Source organism: Lissotriton helveticus, chromosome 6 (genome assembly GCF_964261635.1).
Source record: "Lissotriton helveticus chromosome 6, aLisHel1.1, whole genome shotgun sequence".
Classification (NCBI taxonomy): Eukaryota; Metazoa; Chordata; class Amphibia; order Caudata; family Salamandridae; genus Lissotriton; species Lissotriton helveticus.
In genome coordinates, this window is record NC_136067.1 from 894,463,944 (window position 1) to 894,479,433 (window position 15,490).

At 46.8% G+C, this 15,490-nt stretch overlaps 1 protein-coding gene across 1 annotated transcript in view; it reads left to right on the forward strand.

Annotated features, from left to right (window-relative positions):
* Positions 1–2,114: 2,114 nt before the first annotated feature.
* Positions 2,115–15,490, forward strand: part of LOC144763175 (amine sulfotransferase-like) — a 381,067-nt gene continuing 367,691 nt past the window's right edge. Inside the window, exon 1 of the mRNA XM_078648521.1 lies at positions 2,115–2,450. The gene's annotated coding sequence lies outside the window, so the exon portion shown is untranslated. The remainder of the gene's footprint in view (positions 2,451–15,490) is intronic.

A 15,490-nucleotide genomic window follows, 5' to 3' on the forward strand; every position in this document is an offset into this window, starting at 1 on the left:
TAATAAATAGATTATTAGTATAACCAGCATATTGAAAATATTATGTGTAATATTTAACCAGGACATTGTCAATAGAAATGTTTCCTTGCTTTAGACTAGCCCTTTTTGCTCACTATGGGACAATCAAAGCAGCTAACAGCGTAGGTATGAGGGTTCTCTTGAGAACCTTCTCCCATGTATTTAATGTGCAACATTTAGCATTGTTTCACTTAGCTATGCACCGGCGTGAGTGTTTACTGTGGGAATCAGGAGGACAGGCAAGAGGTTGAGACAAAACCATCAGATGATTGGTTCCAATTGGACTAAGATGACTTAACCCGATGAACTTGCAACATTAATTGCATTTTTTAATATGCATGCATGTTCCTAGTTATAGAGGAAATGCTTGATTGCTGTTCCTTATGCTTCAACCTTCGAGGCTTCAGGCTTCATTCCCATCTAGCTATTGATGTTACCGACTTCCCTGCCCTCCACTTATTCAAATTGCTGTAAGCTACTGTTAACAGTGATTTCCCCTTGCCCTGGCCCTTTTTGTGGGGTGACTTTCTGCTTGTGCCAATCATAGCTTTTGCTGTGACCGACTTTCTCTTGACTGGATTTAATGGTTGATACTGTGACTCGGCTGAGTTTCCAGGACTACTCTTTATTAGGAGTTAATTTTCTTGACTATGCTCCGGAATCTCATTATTTTTCAGAAAAAAATCTTAATGCGTTTCATTAGGTTAGATCCTTTTAGACTAAGATAGAGAATGTTCCTTTATGGAACTAGAAGTTATTTTTTGCTGTCTCTAACCAATCTTTTCTAGATATTTCTGTAATTGTACTAATCTGAAAAAACAACAACAATTACTAATCTTTTAATGAGAAAAAAAGGATTTAAAACTATTTAAACCCTTGCATCATTGACTGAACATTAACAGCCTGAAACTTGATGATACTTGAAATGCATTTGTTTACAGCTCTATTCTATCACAGTGGCCAAGATCCATTGAACCAACGGCGAGGCCCCGCAGGGATAAAGGCCCATTTGTAAGTGTGTGGGGTGAATCCTTTATCTAAATTCACCAACCAATCGTGACTCCATATCCACATCTAACCTGAGAAACAAGGTCCAAAATCTCAACATGAAAATATAGAATAAGAATAGTAAATTATCAGCAGACTCAGACATGGAATTATCAATGTGCCCATTAGTGGCCTGTGTAATACTACCCTGCTTTCTATGATAAAGATGGACATAACATGTAATACTGTCACACGGATTTCCCAGTATCTCTTTGTACCACAGGCTCTATTAAAATATCCCTGACAGAATCAGACAACAAAAGACTGGAAAACAGCATAATTTTCACGGAATAAAAAAAACGCATAGCATGACATAAAAGAGTCTGATTTATATTTAATTGATGATGGAAAATCGTATGATTTTTAGAGTAACCGGTAAATTTGCATATAAATCCACTGAAGGAATCAAATCCTCTGTAGGAATAAAAAACGCATAGCATGACATAAAAGAGTCTGATTTATATTTGAGTGATAATGGAAAATCGTGTGATTTTTAGAGGAAGTACTACATTCTCACATGAATCCACTAAAGGAATAAAACCCACTGTATGGCCAGTAGGCTGGAGAAAAATAAGTCAATCAGTTCTTCTTGGATTTAGTAACTTCCTCATTTCTTAGTGGACCCTTGTAGCCCATTTAGTATTTAGTCTGTATCCCCACTCCTGTTACTAGAGCCCTGGCAGCCGTAACCCAGCAGGAGGGGCAACATCAACAGGTGTTAATAGTATAACTCAATATAATGTTTTTGATTTTTTCTGCAGCATTTTTACAAGCATTAACATATATTGGTTTCTTTCCTTGTGCGGAAAGCATGAAGCAGAAAAAGCAAGAAAACCATGAATGTTTGCTAGAGGTAAAGTTTATTTCAAAAATTGATTTTTCGGCCGTGATTCGACTTTGGCCTTAATTTTCCCGTTGCGAAACAGTTGGATTTATCTGGTATGTGCTGTTCATAACCTTCAACAATGTTTTCCAGGATATTTGAGTGTATTGCATCTAATACAAGTGCATGACCCTTGGCAAGATTGTTATAACTGATACTGAAATTTATATAACTCGCAGCCTAAGAGAAGTTCCACGTGCTTTAGCATAAAAGCGTCAGTGCCTATCACTCCAGAGCAAAGGGCATACGAGTGGATGCAGGGAAGGGTTTGTAAAAGGAAGATAGGGAGCGAGAGTGTCGTGCACACTGTTAGGTAACTGTGTCACGAGATTCGATTTGCTTTCGGCTCTTGAAACAATGACGTACTGACATTCGAACCGCGTTGGGCAACAGCCTCTGCGAGCCAGGGTTTTGGAACGTTTTTATATTTTAACCTCAGTTCACATCGGCTTCTTTCCAAGCAACTGCACGAAAACAACACACAAGTGCCTTGTGATCTCCGGTGAGTAACTATGTACAGGTTTATACGTTAAATGCACTCGTAAAATGCTAGATTAAAATCACGAAGTTGTCCGTTTTAATTTCAGTCTTATTGGTACTATAGGGGTGCACGTGTGGTTCTTGAAATAACGTTTGAATGGCAAACAGAATTTAGCACAGAGGAAGACTTGCATTAAATCAACTGATGTGTTCATGGATGATGTGACGTAATCCACACTTGTTAATAGAGGAGTAGCATGGAACACGTATTCCAAATTAAATGTGGAAATCGCTCCAATTTATGACTGTTGATTGAATGATATTAATCAGAATGTATCTTCAATCCTAACTTAAGGATGTGGGAATTATTCTGTTCACTTATTAGAAGGCGCTATAAATCCACTTCAATAATACTAGTGCAAATTGTTATTTACCCTAAGAGTATTAACAATTATGGGAGTTGGGAGCATACCAACGAGATATTCCCATACCCGGAATCATTGGTACCACTGGGATTGGTAAATTCACAGGTGCTCAAGTACCACAGTTTTGTGAGATATTCCCTGGCAAATCGGGAATTTCATTGGAAATCAGTGTCTTTTCTCTGATCCATTTTCTGTGGTAATTGCTCATTTTTTACTTGAATTGCTTGCACACATTTCGCTGATATAATGTCCGGGTGGGGGAAACATGGAGAGTGCAATTTTGACATGTTGTATTCGGCCAAAGCATTATTACACTACCCACTCAACCTGAGGGACTTACTGCAGTTGTAATGAACCATTATTATCAGGCCAGAGGGAAATAAAGGTGTTAAGGGTTTCAATCCCGATTTATAGGTCTGAGCAGCAGACAACACGAGTGATGGCATTTAACCACCTTTATGACCCACAGCACATGAGTTATAATGCTATTAGAACATTCCACTCACTAGGGTTTAAATGTTCTAAATTCAAACCGGAGATTGATAAATACAATTGGTTTCACCTATTTGATTAATAATAGTGTTTTTTCCTACATTTTAGCTTGGTGAGCTGTTGAGCAATATAAATTAAAGAAACCGTAAATTCCAATTAGATTAATTACTTACTTGTACACCTTAAACCTTGGGTACTCATTAACTTTCTCTCGGGTGCCACATTTACAGTTTGGTTTGTGTCCGAGAGCCGCACCGGTGTGGGCGGGGTCAGGGGGGGTGGGGTCGGGGCTAGGGCAACAAAAAAAACTGTGACCATGAGGTTGATCACAGGTCCCTGCAACGCACACCTTCAACCACTGAGTCACCAGACCCGGCATACACACATCTCTCTCTGTCTCCCTACCTCTCTCTGTCTCTCTCCATCCCTCCCTCTCTCCCTCTGTCTCCCTCTGCCTCACTCACTCTGACTGTCTCACTCCCTCTCACTCTCTCTCTCTCCCTCCCTCTCTCTCTCCCTGTCTCCCTCTCTCACTCCCTCTGACTGTCTAACTTCATCTCTCTTTCTGTCACACTCTCTCTGTCTCCCTCTCTCTCTCTGTCTCCCTCCCTCTCTCTCCTTCCCTCTCCCTCCTTCCATCTCCCTCCCTCTGTCTCCCACCCTCTGTCTCCCTCCCTCTGTCTCCTTCCCTCTGTCTCCCTTCCTCTGTCTCCCTCTCCCTCTCCCTCTCTCTGTCTCCCTCTCACTCTCTCTGTCTCCCTCTCTCTCTCCCTCACTCTGCCTCCTTCACTCTGTCTCCCTCACTCTGTCTGTCTCCCTCCATCTGTCTCCCTTTATCTGTCTCCCTCTATCTGTCTCCCACCCTCTGTCGCCCTCCTCCCTCTGTCGCCCTCCTCCCTCTGTTTCCCTCCCTCTGTCTACCTCCCTCTGTCTCCCGTCCTCTGTTTCCCACCCTCTGTCTCCCTTTCTCCGTCTCCCTCCGTCTCCCTCCCTCCGTCTCCTTCCCTCCGTCTCTCCCTCCCTCTGTCTCCCTCGGTCTCCCTCTGTCAGTCTCCCTCTGTCTCCTGTCGTATGTCTCCCTCTGTCTCCCTCACTCTGTCTCCCTCCCTCTGTCTCCCTTCCTCTGTCTCCCTCTGTCTGTCTCCCTCTGTCTGTCTCCCTCTGTCTGTCTTCCTCCTCCCTCTGTCTGTCTCCCTCCCTCCCTCTGTCTGTCACCCCCTCTGTCTCCCTCTCCCTCCCTCCCTCTCCCTCTGTCTCCCTCCCTCTGTCTCCATCTGTCTGTCTCCCTCTCTCTGTCTCCCTCCCTCACTCTGTCTCCCTCTGTCTCACTCATTCAGACTGTCTCACTCCCTCTCACTCTCTCTCCCTCTCTCTCTCTCCCTGTCTCCCTCTCTCACTCCCTCTGACTGTCTCACTCCATCTCTCTTTCTGTCACTCTCTCTCTCTGTTTCCCTCTCTCTCTCTCTCTCTGTCTCCCCCTCTCTCCTTCCCTCTCCCTCCTTCCATCTCCCACCCTCTGTCCCCCTCCCTCTGTCTCCCTCCCTCTGTCTCCTTCCCTCTGTCTCCATCCCTCTGTCTCCCTCCCTCTGTCTCCCTCTCCCTCTCTGTCTCCCTTTCACTCTCTCTGTCTCCCTCTCTCTCTCCCCCTCACTCTGTCTCCCTCACTCTGTCTCCCTCTCTCTGTCTGTCTCTCTCCATCTGCCTCCCTCTATCTGTCTCCCTCTAACTGTCTCTCTCTATCTGTCTCCCACCCTCTGTCGCCCTCCTCCCTCTGTTGCTCCCCTCCCTCTGTTTCCCTCACTCTGTCTCCCTCCCTCTGTCTCCCTCCCTCTGTCTCCCGCCCTCAGTCTGTCTCCCTCTGTCTCACTCACTCTGACTGTCTCACTCCCTCTCATTCTCTCTCTCTCCCTCTCTCTTCCTGTCTCCCTCTCTCACTCACTCTGACTGTCCCACTCTATCTCTTTTTCTGTCACACTCTCTCTGTTTCCCTCTCTCTCTCTCTCTGTCACCCTCTCTCTCCTTCCCTCTCCCTCCTTCCATCTCCCTCCCTCTGTCTCCCTCCCTTAGTCTCCCTTCTATGTCTCCTTCCCTCTGTCTCCATCCCTCTGTCTCCCTCTTTCTGTCACCCTCTCCCTCTCTCTGTCTCCCTCTCACTCTCTCTGTCTCCCTCTCTCTCTCCCTCACTCTGTCTCCCTCACTCTGTCTGTCTCCCTCCATCTGTCTCCTCTATCTGTCTCCCCTATCTGTCTCCCTCTATCTGTCTCTCTCTATCTGTCTCCCACCCTCTGTCACCCTCCTCCCTCTGTCGCCCCCTCCCTCTGTTTCCCTCCCTCTGTCTCCCTCCCTCTGTCTCCCGCCCTCCATCTCCCTCCCTCCGTCTCTCTCCCTCTGTCTCCTTCCCTCCGTCTCTCCCTCCCTCTGTCTCCCATGGTCTCCCTCTGCCAGTCTCCCTCTGTCTCCCTTTGTATGTCTCCCTCACTCTGTCTTCCTCCCTCTGTCTCCCTCCCTCGGTCTCCCTCTGTCTGTCTCCCTCTGTCTGTCTCCCTCCCTTTGTCTGTCTCCCTCCCTCTGTCTGTCTCCCCCCTCTGTCTCCCTCTCCCTCCCTCCCTCTCCCTCTGTCTCACTCCCTCTTTCTCCATCTGTCTGTCTCCCTCTGTCTCCCTCCCTCCCTGTGTCTCCCTCTGTCTGTCATACTCTCTCTCCCTCTGTCTACCTCCCTCTGTCTCCCTCCTCCCTCTGTATCCTGCCTCCCTCTGTCTGTCTCTCTCTGTCTGTCTCCCTCCCTCTGCCTCCTTTCTCTGTCCCCCTCCCTCTGTCTGTCTCACTCTGTCTGTCACCCTCTGTCTCCGTCCCTCTCCCTTTCTCTGTCTCCCTTTATCTGTCTCCCTCTCTCTGACTCCCTCTCCCTCCCTCCCTCTCCGTCTACCTCGCTTTCCCTTCCTCCCTCTCCCTCTGTCTCCGTCTGTCTCCCTCCCTTTCCCTCCCTTATTCTCCCTCCCTCTCTTTCCCTCCTTCCCTCTACCTCTGTCTCCTTCCCTCTACTTCCCTCTGTCATCCCACCCTGCCTGTGTGTGAGCCCGGGCTGAGACAGCTTCCCAGGCACAGACACACACAGCCGCACCCGATCACTTCACAGGTCTTTAAAAGACCATTTGCATGTTAATGAGGCTTTGTTGTATTTCACCTCGTCTTAGGCCCCTGCAGCTCCACTCTGGCTATCGTTAGAATCGCCCTGCCCCCACAGAGCAGTAGAGTCTCTCAAGGTCCGCGGGCTGCCAAGGAAGGCTTGCCGGGCCGCAGGCAGCCCGGGGGCCGTACAATGAGTACCCATGCCTTAAACAAACTTTGGGTACCACAAGGGATTCTAAAGTGCTATGAAATTGCCTAGACAGTACAATAATACTAACATCACAATATCACTAAGGCACAGAGTTTTTTCAACTGCAGCAAGAAACAAAAGAGAACCCACAGGCATGCACAGGTAGTAATTAAACAAGTTCTTAAACACATCTGTAGTATAGCATGTTTCCCCCATAAATACAATCGCCTGAGCAATAGCTGAAATCCCGGCTGCCTACACACATAATCTTGCACACAGAGCTTCTTTTTTGGGCAAGTATGTAGAAATCCCAGCTGGTGACAGAAACCTACAGTTGATATGGAAGCCTATGTAAATGTAAATTGATACTTGTATAGCGCACTACTCACCCGCAAGGGTCTCAAGGCGCTTGTACGAATACCGCTGTGGAACCCATCCTGGCTTTCCCTGTGAGGTGTCCACTCCTGGGCACCCCCAAGGCGGAGGCCAGGCATCCTTAGCGTTGTGGGGGCCGTTGTGGAGATTAAGCAAGCTATGGCCCAGAGTTGCAGAGTGGGACTCCATGATTGGAATAGGCACCGAGGTGAGAATTATCAGGTCCGTGGAATTTTGAGCCCAAGACCCGCCGAGGCGGGGAATTGAACCCTGGTCCCGGCTAGACCTCTGCATCCGGGTCTGCCACTCTAACCATTGAGCCACACTTCTCCACTCTCCTATGTGTATAGATTAGCTAGATAATGCATACATTAAAACACAACAACAGCTTTCTGTGTCCATCAGCGGCAGCTGCTACCTGTTAGCAGCAGCAGGGCGGAGTGGTGGGAAGGGGCGGGGGTGAAATAGGTAAAACAAATCACTTACCTCCCAGCCGGCCGGCTGGCTGTCCACCACACCTTCTGTCAGAATCCTCCGTTGCTAATCCCCAGGATTGTATTGATGCTATAAAGGGGCCCTCCTCTAGATCATCCCAAGTCTGGCTATGAATGTTCTCAGACTGTTAAGGAGATCAAGCGGGGGAAAAATCCGGAGGGGAACAGCTGGGCTGCAGGAACTGGAGACCTGGAATATACAAAGCACGAAATAAGTGGCACTGTCACCCTATTACTAATATACCACTCTACACAAGAAAGCTAATTATCTCTCACCTGTCAGAGCTAAACAGGTATGCTGAGTAAAGCGGGAAATAGAATGGGCATCTTCTCATACTCAGGTTTCTTACTGTAAAATAAGTAACAATCTCAATATAACTTGTTTTCAAGAAACAAGCAGTACGCTATTAGATAAAGAGAGAAACCACACCTACCCTATTCGGAATGAGGAAAACTTGATTGCCCTCTCGACTGCTTCTTTTTATTCCCCTTCTCCAATATTGAATACGAACACAAACGCTCTGGTTCTTTTCACAGGATATAAACATTCATCCCCTCCAGCATTGTTCCATTATACATTACTTCATGTATAAGCAGTGAATTTTGCATAAACTTAGTTCAGTCGCAATGACCTATGCAAACACCCCTGTCTCTCGTATATTGTTACTGCAGTTCAGCGTGAACAAAACACAAATAGCAGTCTAGCCCAACTGAAAATTATAATCCGTCCCTGCTGCAGACAGCTTGTCTGCCACCGGAATAAAGTAAATGGATAAAGCCTCCAAAACTGAACACCCCGTCTCCTGGTATAAAGCAAACCGAAGACCTATGACAGCAAACGTTTACAGTATTTGTTAACCGGGGAATCGGCACCGAAGTACCCCAGCCACTGTAATCAGAACGAACCCCCAGAGCAAAAACCTGAAGTGAGGATCCCAACGATGCGGGCGCTTCCTAAGCCCCAGCCAATAATCCCCTGGAGGACCACGCTGCACAGCACCAGTCCCAACGATGCGGGCGCTTCCCAAGCCCCAGCCAATAATCCACTGGAGGACCACGCTGCACAGCCACAGTCACAACGATGCGGGCGCTTCCTAAGCCCCTGCCGATACTCCACACCCTCGACGAACCAAGAGCACAACACCTCTCCACCGACGAGACAGTAGACTCCAACACCAAACGCCAAGCCACCATTCAAGAATAATCGGCAGCGCGTCTTCCTGCTTGTTCATAGATATGCGTTTTCCTGTCGCATAGCGTCATATCGACGCGACGCGCAAAGGATCACGGGATTTGTAGTTTGAATCCCGAAACTCGCTATGCTGCAGACAGTGATTTACCAGCGGCCGGGAATCCTGACACCTTCTACCTCCTCTTTCTGGCTTCTAGGGGAAGGGAGACAGGATGCAGGGAGCACCAGCTAATCCAGGCTCCCTGCAGCCAATCACAACGCTGCCATGCAGCGTTGTGATTGGTCTGAGCGCTGTGACAGTGCTCAGCCAGACACTGGAGGGGCAGGCGTGTTCTCCACGCAGGCTGGAATGCAGCCTGCATGGAGAACATGGTAAGTGCGCATGACTGTTTGGGCGGCCCAAGAGGGCCGGCCAACCTCTCATGCTCAAATAGGGAGTGCAAACCACTCCTCCCCCTGCTTTGAGAACATTCCCGCCCCACAAAGACACCGCAATTGGGGAAACTAAAATGCTAATAACCTCAGGTTATTATCGTTTTAGTTTTCCATTTATTACACTGTAAAAACAGTGGGATGATGCTTCTCTGCCTTAGTGGAGGAGCCACCACTGGTGTCCATGTGCAAAATTTCCTTGCAGTGAAAGGCGCTTTGCTTATAGAAGTGGCTGGGTGTTTCTTAACAATAATATACAAAACTAGAGAAAGTGTGCACCTAAAGGCACTGTAATGAGATAAAGCCAGTCAGCCTTTTCTTTAGAGCCTAATATGCAAGAATTTTGCATGAAAGCTTTACCAACAGATTGCTGTTTCTGTGAGACATCTGAAAACTGGGCAAGCAAGAATGCTGGAGGGGGATGCGAGGGTGGGTGGGAGGCAAGCAAAACACAGGAGAGAGAGACAAACATCAACAAGCATGCAATGATGGGATAGCAACGTTGGGAGAATAACAATGGGGAAGCAACAACGGGTAAACAATAACAGGGCAACAGCAACGTGCAGAGCAAGGAGGGAAATAGCCTGCAAGCACCTGCACTATTAAGGAGTGTATAATTAAAATGTAAACAAGTTTGCAGCAGATTCGCAGCACTATTGAAGTTGATGGAGTGGGGTCAGACTAGATATGTTAATGCAGAGACACTCGTGTGTCGAGTTGATCTTACTGGTGCACAAACACAAAATTCTACACTTGCATCATTGCTATGAGTGGTACATCTCTTTCTCCGGAGAGTCAAAGCATTAAACTGTACATCAATATGTTTCACAGTTAACTGTATAACATATGCAAGACATGGATAGGTCATCCTCCTAAGAATCAATAAATGCCGGGCTTATTCATGGTTCTAGATTCTGCTAGTTTTAATTCCTGAATCTTTTCCATGAAAACATCTATGTCCTCCACCCCAATATAAAAGATACGAGATATTAGCAATGACCCAATGAATATATAGGGCTCCTAATGTGTATGTGGTATCCTGAGCATGCAACCCCTATGTCGGGAGCTAGTGAAGCAGGACTGGCAGAAGATTGCTGGGGCCAGCCTAAATTACAAAGGCTTCTCTGCCTGGCCAAGGGGCAGAAAAAAAGAGATTGAAAGACTTCAAGCTGAAGACTTCAAAAGAGGTCCACCGATTGGTTCTTCTTCCCAAACCTGGAACATGAAAAAAGTGACACAGATAAACTTAAACCTATCCGGAGCGTCCAGAGATTAGACATGGTCTTAAAGGATGGTTTCCGGGATTAGTAAACCCTCAGAAAATGAAACTATTTTTAGTGATCCTGGGCCAACCTTTTCCCAGAAATCCAAGCCCAAATCAATAACAAACCAGTCAGTGACTCATTAACAATATCCATAACAGAAGTAACATCCTGAAAACACTGGCAATCCTCCCAGTAAGAGCCCCAACGACATTTACAAATTTAAGCAGAGCAGCACCCCTCTTTTTTCATTGAAATCAAGTTAATCTCTAAATTGAAGAGACGTTTGATCCCCAAACATGATATGAGATTGTAAAACATGAAAGTAAGATTAGGAATCTTGGGGCATATCATCAAGGGGAAGCAATAAAATTATCGCCGCTTTAGCAACCGTTTTTGGGCGAAAAGCGGCAATAATTTTATCGCACTATCACCAAGAACACGCTAAGGGCTGGGATTCTTATCTCGATTTTTACCTTATCAATTCTCCAGAATCCCAAGACAGGTCGACTGAACCTTTTTGTCTGCTAAGAATTGTAGAGGAAAGGTTTCCAAACTCGTAATTAACAGCTTTGTAAATTGGCAAACAAATTCAATTTAAAGAACCACTGACTAAGAACTGAAGTTAAGAGTTTATTACAAAGCCAAAAATTATTGGACATACAAACATCTCAACAAAAAGTAGAAGAAATAGACTGGCACTAATACAAACATAATCCTACGAAGGAGTCTCAGACGACTCAGAATGAAAAGCAAAGTCAATTCTAGGAACATCAGGCATCCAATTACCGTCCCTATTTGAAATCTGGACTGCATTTACAACAAGCATTTGCAATGCAATAGGTCTCGCATTATTAAAGTTAGAGCTATTGGCATTGTAAATGGCAATGCCTTTTATTTATGTTTTTGCTTTTAAAACATAAATAAAAGGCATTGTCATTTACAATGCTAATAGCTTAAGCTTTCGCAAAAGTGAGACCTATTGCATTGCATTCCCATGAGACGGGCAGGTAAGTTGTCGAGACTGGACGCATCCTTCGGATGCTAACTCCAGCTCGACCTAAAAATGGTTACAACCCACAGGTAATCGGTTTTCTAGAGGCACAATCACTTATTTTAATTAGAGTTTTATAAAGGTACTTTTAGACTGTGAAACCATTTTATGTTTGCTCCTCGCAATAGAAGTTTAAACTTTCCTGAGACTCAGCCGACACAAAAATGCATGTTTCTATAAACACATGCTTGGAGGCGAGCCATGTGCTTCTTTCACTCACCGCAAAGGGGAAGGTGTGTCTGACCCTTGCGATGAACATCAAGGTTACTAGTCTCTGGGGGGCGGGGGGGCGTGGCTGACAGGTCTTTTAGACGGGCTCCGGACCTGAGCCAGTAAAATCCTGTATTACACTTGCACACTGCCGTTAAGCGGCCACCAAATGTGTGTGTGAACTGCGGTGACAAGCGAGGAGGCTCGTTACCGTCTGCGTGTCGCAGACAGCGAATCCGACGGAGATCAGGACGCCGGAGGTTTACAGACGCACTGTCCCGTGATGTGAGAAAGGCTGTGGTCAGACTCGAATCTGCGCTCTGGGGAGTACCCTTGCCGATATCGAGGTAGAAACGGCTCTATACAGCCTGGGCCCCCGGCTGCCCCGTTGCCGTCTGAAATTATGCGAAGTGGAGGCGGCAGGCACTGAAGCGCGGAGCGACGCGGGGAGTGTGGCAGCAAGCTGGGCTGGAATCTACGCAACCTTGGGGATGTGCGGCAGCCTGCTCCCTGACTGCGTAGTGAGACACAGTATGTTGGGTTCTCGTGCGGCGCCCTTACTGGGATATCGTAATTAAAGAGCCGAAACCCAGAGAATACTCTGTTGAGGAGAGAGCGGCGTTGCGGAGGCTGGATAGTGGTGCGGTGCTGGGACGGAGCCACCGCTTGCGAGCACCCTAAGTAAGGCCTCTGGGAGGGCGGCGCCTAAAGACGTTGAACAACTGGCATTGCGCCTGCGGAGACAGTGTGGTGGAATTGCCTGAACACTCCTGAGAGAGAAAGAGCAAAAATGTTGTCAGTACCTCGATGCGACCAGGAAGTCAGGCAGGCCGGGCGGGACAACCGGAAACCGGAAGTAGGAGGGCGGGAGCCTACCCCGCCTCCCACGGAAGAGCTGCGGCTGTTTTGAGCACCGGAGCAGGCAGGAGCCTACCCTGCGCCCCGGTGCACTCGCCCTGAGAAGGAGGGAGGAAGAGTCCTGCTGCCGGCGCCTTCCACAAGGCTCCCAGGAGTGAGGGAGAGCCCGTGGTAACCGGCATAGAGGAGCCCTGCAGCTGCCGATGAGAGGAGAGCCGCACCAAGGAAGCCGGTGAGTGGGGCTTCGCCTTGTTGCTGAGCTGCGAGGGCGGGGGGCATGTGTGTGTGCGCGTGCGGCGGCGGGGGACTGTGTATGTGTGTGAGCGTGCGTGTGTGTATGTGTTTTGGAGTCTGTGTGTATGCGTGTGTGTATGCGTGTGTGTGTGTTTAAAAGAGGCCGATGACTGTGGTGGGGGGGAGGGTGTGTGTGTGAGCGAGTGTCTGTCTGGCTGTGTGTGTATATGCGCGCGCATGTGTGGCAAGTTGAAGAAATCGGAGGGATGTGCACGGCGCGGCGCGGGACGGAACGTGCGCGTTCGCGCACCCAAATCCTGGAGAAAAGCTCGTAACACCCTTTTGTCCCTCATTCCCCCGAGACAGGCAACATTAAGTCTCCAGCCTGGACGCATCCTTCGGATGCTAATTCCAGGCGAGACCTAAAAAGGAAATAAAAGATTAATCTGTCCCTACACTAACTCTAAGGTGACATCCCTACTTAACAATTCCCTTCAGGTAAGAGTAAAGGTGTCAGCTGTGAAGGCTCTCTAAGGAGTGCATTCACGTTTCTCAAATGAGTAGTCTAACTACTGAGCTCATTCTAAGATGCTCCTTCCTACACCCCATTCTGCCCTAAGTTCCAAAGTTCAAAATCTGCTCTCCACCCTCGGGGTCTGTCCCTAATACAAAACTCCCAAAATCGTAGATACGCCCAAAGCACACCCCTCTTGGCAGGTGTTGGTCTTCGGATTTTTCCAACAGGGCATCCTTCCATCCAGCGTCCGTTGAGGTGTCCTTGGATTCCAGGCACCTTCCCGCCAAATGTTGCAGATGGACATTCCTCTGGCACCTTCTCGTCCTCACTCCTACCGGACTAAATTCCAAACAATGGATCGTTATATCTAACGAGCTCTGTGGCCTTGCACCTGCAACTGAAATTCGTGAGAAGCAACCTTGTGCACATCCAAAGTTACAATTCAATATTCGCTGAGAACAGCACCCTTCCCAACAGGCAGCTATTTCACAAGAATAACCAATGCTAACTAAAGAAATTACAGTTAGGCCTCTACTGGCTTTTTTTCATGTCCCAGGCCTTTACGCGTTCAAATGCATTTCTAAATGATTCTACATTAGAAGCAATGCACTCTTATCCATTATAAAGACAACATTACATTTCATCTCTAAACGCAAATTCTTTTTGACAATAAAACATCACATTCTATCTCCTACACGTGCAACTCTTAATATGGCACATTACTAATCCTAAAATACACACGTTTAATAACATTTCTATTTCATATAAGCATTACAGTCCAGTTAAGGCTCTACATTAATCTGCAACGTTAACAATACATCGATTACACATTGCCCTAATTCCCAACCTACTGTTATGTCTCTAAAACACACGTTAATATACCCTCTAAATATGCGGGTGCTGACTACAGGAGATATGATGCACCCCTACAATTGTTCAAAATGACATGGCCCTCTCTCACGTGTTTCTATGCCTCTGCGCTTATTTCCTTAACGCCCAGCTTTGCAACGCCAATGATGCAAAGTGGGCCTTCCCTACAAAAAATAACGTGGATAATGTCGCAAACATACATATCTCCTATTATCAATCTCGTCGCTAACCTGCGTAGCAACAAGAAATGTAGCGCTAACCGCGCTTATTGCAGGTTTCATTACACCTGCTTTTATTCTTACTAAGCCATATTGTCCTATGGGAGGTGGATTGTGTGGATGAATCCACCATACCCTATCATCAACGATTCGCTAAGCGCCGTGCGATTGTCGCTGGATTTCCAGCGATAATCGCACATTTTGAAGCTATCGCTGGATTATATATCGCATTGGAGATAAGCGTTGCTGATAGCGCGATATCTCGGCGATATAATCCAGCAACAGCCGGTGATAATAATCCTCGTGCTAAGCGCGCTTAGCGATAATTATCGCTGGCTGTTGCTGATATGCCCCCTTATTAGGAATTATGATAGGTATCACAGAATCCATTTTTGAAGAAGTCCCACACCTAAGCATAATGTTTGATGTTGCCTCGTAAAGGAAAACCATCCCTTCTCCTGGATAGTTGTTTTACTGCTGGAGTTTTTTTAGTTATAAGCTAATAAATCTCCCTTCTCCTATTAGAATGGATTATCAATCTAGAACATTTATTTGCTGGTTGTTGTCTCTTTATTGCTCGGTGTGTTTATTCGAGTCGCCATTATAAACAATGGAATGACATATGATAGTATTCCACACATTAGTTGAACAGAGTTGCATACTGTGCAACAATTCCATGATTATGATACACTTTTGTGCTTTCTTATGCACCAAAGGTCTGAGGCTTTTTTTTTAATAAACAAACTTCAGTTTGACACTTGCTGCCCAGCCAGTGCTCCCTCTTTTCTTTTGTGTCCGGTAAGATTCTATGGCATGTAAACGTACTCAGCTTTAAAAGTTTCACACCATTCCCAGAAAGCCCCACTCTAAAGACGTCTCCAAAGAAGCTGGTTCCTTCAAATATATAGATACACAGGCACTGAAAATGTGCTTTTCTCAAATTATGTCGCTGTTGTTTAGCAGTTAGGTTGTTGAGTGTCATTCACAAAACATAATATGGTCATAAATCTCTACCTTACAAACGCAAATGGATGGCTTTCCCAGTGCAACCTCTTCAAACAAGCTGCTGTGTGTGCATTCCTCAGGCGAGCCAGTCTGCCAAACACTGAC